Below are 6,331 nucleotides of genomic sequence, written 5' to 3' on the forward strand. Positions count from 1 at the left end.
AGCAACACGTCGATCAGCTGCCTCTTGCACGCCCCCTACCGGGGATGGAGCCTGAAACCTGGGCATGTGTCCTGACTGGAAATTGAACCAGCAACTTTTCGTTGCACAGGTCGACGCCCAACAAACTGAGCCACACTGGCCAGGGCCTCTCTCTCTCTCTTAAAATGTTTTTATTTATTTGAGAGAGAGAAACATCTTTCTGTTGCCTCCCACACACACCCTGACCAGGGACCATGCCCAGACTGGGAATAGAACCAGCAACCTTTTGGTGCACAGGAGGACACTCCACCAACTGAGCCACATCGGCCAGGGCCATGCCTAATTCTCTTGAGAAGAAGCTTCTGCCAGAGCCCTCGCTGCATTCAATTAAATGATCCATTCACTCCTTTGTTATCCCCATTATACGGGTGGCTCTTTGAGAGCAGACACTCTGCTTTATTTATCTTCTCTTCAGTCTGAGCAGGGTGCTTGGTACGGAGCAAGTGCCCAGTAACTGAACTCCCAAGGGATCTGAGTCTAGTTATAGGGCCACCTCTCAGTGAGCCAGACCCAAGTCCATGGTGGCTTCCCGTGGATGGTCCACACTGAATTATAATGTGGAGTGGCTTTACCTTGCCCTCCCCTCCCGTGCTCCCTCCTTCCCCTGCCCAGCTGTCATGGGCTCAGAGAATATTAGTTAATTTTAATGTTAGCCTAAGAAAGATTAATTAAGGAGGCAAATTTGCTCTAAAAGGTGTAATTAATTCCAGAGCCAAATAGAAGAGTGTTATGGATTATCTGCGTTGCTGCTGCCTTCAAATAGTGTGCATAATCAAGGGCTGCCGAGGCGAGGACAATCATCTTTCAAGTGTCACTGCTGCGTAGACCAAACTCCATATGGTTCCTTACGTAAGCAGGCTCATGGCTAAGACAAAAGGTTTAGACCGAGGTGAGGCCTATGCAAGTGAAGTAAAGAGGAACCATCTAATCAGACACCCTGGCCTGGCTCTTCCAGCTCCTAAGTCACTCATCAATTGTGCATCCTCCTCTCCAGTCCTTCTCCAAACTGGCTGGTCCAAGTTTGAGTCAACTCTCTCCTGGACTGTGTAATAACGCCCCCAAGTAGCCTCCAGACTCTGTCTTACCAGCTCATTCTCTATCCAGAATCAAACCTCAATTGTATCAAATGTATAAACACATAATTCTCCATCCAGTGTCAAACATGAATTTAATCATGTCACATCCCGCTTGTAAACTTTCAAACGTGCCTGGAGATAAAGGGTTAACTCCTTAGCCTGGCCCACAAGATCCTTCACAAATTGGCCCCAACCTACTCCTCTGGCTCATTTCCTCTCTCCTCACCACACTCCTAGATTGACTGTCCCCAGCCCCCTGTTGTAGGGCAAACTATTGCCCATTCTGGAAGTCTCAGCCTAAGTGAAACTTTCAGACCTCAGGGGCTTCCAATTCTAGGCTCTTGTTCACAGCTTATCTTATTTTCTTGTAATTATTTGTTTTCTTTTCTCTTGACGGAGACAATGAGCTCCTTGGTAGGGCTGTAGCTTTTGCACCTTTGTATCTTCACCTCTCCCTAATCTAGGCCAAGTATAATGCCTGCCTCACAGGAGATAAGCAATCAATATTTGTTGAAAGAAATTGATGCATTAATGATTTCAACAAGGATGCCAACCAGACTAGCTCATTGAAACCCAAACTTTCTCTTTTATCCCCCAGTCAATAGCCCATGCACCTTGAAATATCTGGGAAGATGCCCGACTTCTCCACTTTCTTTTGCCTGCTTAGCTGAGGCTCAGAGGCAGGTGGCTTCAGGAGGAAAGTCGCAGGAGAATGGCAAGTGATGCCGACTTCAGCCTGACAGCTGCTGATCTTTGCTTTAGTTGATTTCCCCCTTTGCAAATGGTTCATTGGCAATTGAAACTGCAAATCTACTATCTGCTCCCCTATGTAAATTGCATTTACATTTAAATTGTGCATTCTTCCAAAGGATGGGGTTAGTAAATAACAGCAGATTGAACTTGAGGAGAGGAAATTGTGCCCCGCGTCAAACCTGAGACTGAAGTGACATCTGGCTTTTACTATTTCCGTTATTTCAGTTTAATAACAGCATGTGGCATTAAGGGAAAGAAATTGGATCTACATTTTAATGAAATGAGGAAGCTCTTGGGGTTTAGATATCTTATCATGTTGAATACCTAGTCGATTGGCAATTAAAACTTCCCTCAAGAACTGGAATAAAATATCTTTGCAGCCAAGGAGGAAATAAAAAACAAGCTAATGCCCAAGACTGCACAGATAAAACCAAGGGAAATGGGTGCTGTAAACATCAAAACCAAATATTTCAGGATACTGCAGAGTACAGGAATTCTTAAATGGAATAATGCTGAGAGTAGAGTCATGGATACGCTGGTGGGATCTTCAACAGAATAACCTCAGACAGAATAGTTCACACATAGTAGGGGGCTCAACCCAATCAAAGCATCTGATTGAATCCTTTGTCAACCTAGCTTGTTTTAATCCCCAGAGGTCTAACCAAAAAATATTTTAGAAATGCCTGTTTCATCCCAATAGTTTAACTGCTTAAATGGAAGTGGTTCCACCTGCTGTCTGCTTTTTTATGTAAAGCGATTCTGAGAAATGTAAACAAAATGCTTGTGTATCCTAATAACCCAAGCCTATAATTTAATTGCTTTGATTGAAACAAATGTGTTATTTTTCAGTCTTTGTCTGATGCATCCAATGTTTGAATGTTGGCAAATGCATGTATTGCATGTTTGTTTGGAAACTGAGCCATAGCTCTTGGAACTGTTGGAAGGGAAACAGCACCAGGTGTTAGACCGGTGGAGTCAGACTGGACCTTGGTTCAGAACCTCGATACTTGAGTTCTGGCTAGGAAAGAATTCAGAGCCAAGACTCAAACTAGAAGAGAAAGTTTATTTAGAAAGCCAGAGGTAAAAGAAGTGAGTTGTAGAAGAAATGGACCCAGAAAACAAGTTACAGAGGCAAAAGAAGGGACCCTTGGAGGATGGGAGAGGTGAGTGAAGGAGGGCATAGTGGGTCCTTCATCCTGAGAGTATTTATATGGAGGTCTCAGGGGAGGATCCCAGTAGAATACTCATTAGCTTTTCAGGTGTGTCTTTTCAGGGTCGTGGTCTCCACTGATTGTTCGGAGCCAGGGCAGGAGGTCATTAATCAATGCAGCTAGTCCTGATGTCAGCCATGGCATCTGTATGGTTTTGCTGTTTTTCTGGACCTGGAGCTGAAATGCAACTGAGGCCTAGATGTTATCCCTAGGGGTTAATGTTTAAGGGAGTGGTCGTGCAAGGGCCCAAGTGGGAGTTGCTTGAGGCCACCCTTTGGCCCCTTGTTCCTCCTCCAAGGGGGCCTACCACATGACTAGCGACATGCCAGAGGAGGATAGGTCAGGGGAGGGTCCAAACCTCATGATCATTGATATGAAAGGTCAGGGGGTCTAAACCCCATGACCTGCTCAGGGAGGAAAGGTTACCCTGGGGCGAAGTCCTTGTTTTCCCTGTCTTGCCCATTGCTAGGCACCAGGGACTTTCCACCCAGCGACCTTCTATACCTGGCCCATCATCCTTGCTCTGCTGATGTCCAACTGCCTACCACAGAACCACAGCTTGGATCACTTAATGAGCCTCCCTGACCCCGCACCCAAAGGTGCTCCATCCTTTCCCAGCATCAGGAAAGTGTTGAAATGGTAGAGCCCCACGGGCAAGTGTAAATAGAATGGAGCCTCCTGAGGAAGAAATCGGATGTGGAAACTCTCTGAGGATAGGACACATGAATGAGTAATGGGGAACATTCATATAGTGCTTACTGTGCATTATAACTCATTAAATGCTCACCACAGCCCTGTGAGGTAGGTACCATTGTCATCCCCATTACAGATGAAGGAAAGGAGACACAATGAGTTTGGTAACTTCCCCCACCTGATATCACCCAGCTGCAAAGAGATAGGCTGGGATTTGACTCCAGTCGGGCTGGCTCCACTGTCCCCTTATCCCCCTTCAGGTAACTCCTTCCTATGCCTGGCATTTAATTAAGGCATGTGTTTTCCCAGAGTTACATTTTGTCTTGCATAACTGTTTCAGCATCATTTGTCTTGCATGATTGTCTCAGCAAACCCAAGCTAATAGTCTAAGGTATCTTTCCTTAAACAAAATAAAGCAGCAACAACAAAAACTGGCCTTTTTTGCATCTGCAACATAGATGCTCTGCCCCAGAGTGCTCACAGGAGTACGCAGAGAATGAAACGAGATCTGAGTGTGCTTTGAAAAGGCCGAAACCATCAAAATTCTGCAACATATTATTTATCTGTACTCTATCCTGATTCTTATCATATATATATATGTATATATATGTGTATATATGTATATATATATGTGTGTATATATATACACATATATATGGATTTCAGAGAGAGGGAGAGATAGAAATATCAATGATGAGTCATTGATCGGCTGCCTCCTGCACGCCCCCTGCTGGGGATCGAGCCCACAACCCGGTCATGTGCCCTGACCGGGAATCGAACCTTGATCTCCTGGATCATAGGCTGATGCTCAACTACTGAACCACACCAGCCAGGCCTGGTTCTTATTTTTAAATGAGCAATTCCTTAAGTTAATATAGGTCACTTTCATTTTCTCATTTTATCTAGAAGACATGGCCAAACTACTCATCTACTACTGTGGGTATTATTATGATGGCCTAGATGCTTGATGTGTGATTTCTCCTTTATCTTCCCAGTTTGGTTTGGTAGCAGCTCCTTCTCCTCGCTTCCTGTGTATGATAACTTTTCTGCCTCCCTTGACATTTCATCATGGCAGTCTGCCTATGAAGTCAACCAGTGCCTCCTCTGTTTGAACTTAGGTTAAATTAATCATCAGACTTTCACATCAGTCTGTTGCTATGGGGGTTACTGATGTCACACTGTCAGTATTATGATTATCATAATATCTAACAAGCAAAAAGGGATTGTTTGCTAGCAGAAACCCTTGGGTGAAACTCACCCAGCTTTAGTAACCAACCCAACTGCATACACTTCAGACAACCATGTAAAGGGGTAAGTGGATTAATCATCCAGTTGGATCGCATTCGAATATTTTTTCTTCCATATGTGTGTTCCCTCTAGGCAATTGTCTAGTGTCACTTGAAATTGATGAGGGCTCTTTTGGAAGTTATTTTTGGGAAAGGTGGTGAAACAACAGACAGCTGTTTTCTGGAGGAAATGTCACAGGATCTGCCTAAGCTAGCTTCCAGTAAAAAAAAAATTAAAAATGGGAGTGCACTGTCCTTTTCCTTTCTAACATGAGATTGTTTACTGGTGACCTAAAAATGTTAATTCAGCCTCTCAAACATATAGAAAAGAGGGAGCCCGGCTCAGCGGTTGAGCGTCGACCTAGGATCCAGGCTATCTGGGTTCAATTCCCGGTCAGGGCACATACCCTGGTTGTGGGATCAATCAATGACTCTCTCATCATTGATGTTTCTGTCTCTCTCCCTCCCTCTCTTTTCCTCTCTCTGAAATCAATAAAGATATATTAAAAAGAAAGAAAGAAATTATCTAGAAAAGAGGGAAACACATTTATTAAGCACCTCTCGTGTGTTAAAAGGTGACCCTGGTCAATGTATAGCTTTAAAATTGGAGACTTATTAAGCTACGAGTTCTCAAGCAATCTTGGTATACATGACAATTCACAGCTTTTTCTAGCTTGTGTTCAATGTTCTTCCTAATTGGACATTGACTGATCACCAATAAAGGCAAAGTCATTACTTAAAATTGGTCCAGATCCTCCAAAGCTGAGTAATTGTCTTGAAGTCATTTTTGCTGTGATATTAAAAAGCCTGGAAACATGATAGAAATGAGGTACAATAAATAAATCGCTAAATTAAAAATCTCTGTTAAAAAGCTTGACAAATGTGTCTGTCTGTTTTAGGATTTTGTTAAGTGGGTAAAGGGGTAAGTTTGGGGGCATAGAGGGATAAAACTGGTCAACCAAGAGGCTGCGCAGGTTTGGAAAGCCACGTTGAGATTGGCGTAAATCTATACAAATCAATTTGTGTGCCAGGGAATGAACAGCTGACTTTTTTCAAATGCCAATTCAGCTATTACAGAGTCTGCTGGCGGTTAATTAAAAACTACCATCTTGTTACATTCAGAGTTAAATTACAAGTGAGAAAACTACTACTGTTTGCAATATCTGGATGCTCTGTACTCTCTGTACTCTCATCAAAAGGAGGGCAGGGATAAATAACTTTTATTTAATTCACGAAAAAATCTCTCTCAGCTCTTTCCTATTTAATCAACTTC

This window comes from Miniopterus natalensis, chromosome 19 (assembly GCF_054644295.1).
Source record: "Miniopterus natalensis isolate mMinNat1 chromosome 19, mMinNat1.hap1, whole genome shotgun sequence".
NCBI lineage: Eukaryota > Metazoa > Chordata > Mammalia > Chiroptera > Miniopteridae > Miniopterus > Miniopterus natalensis.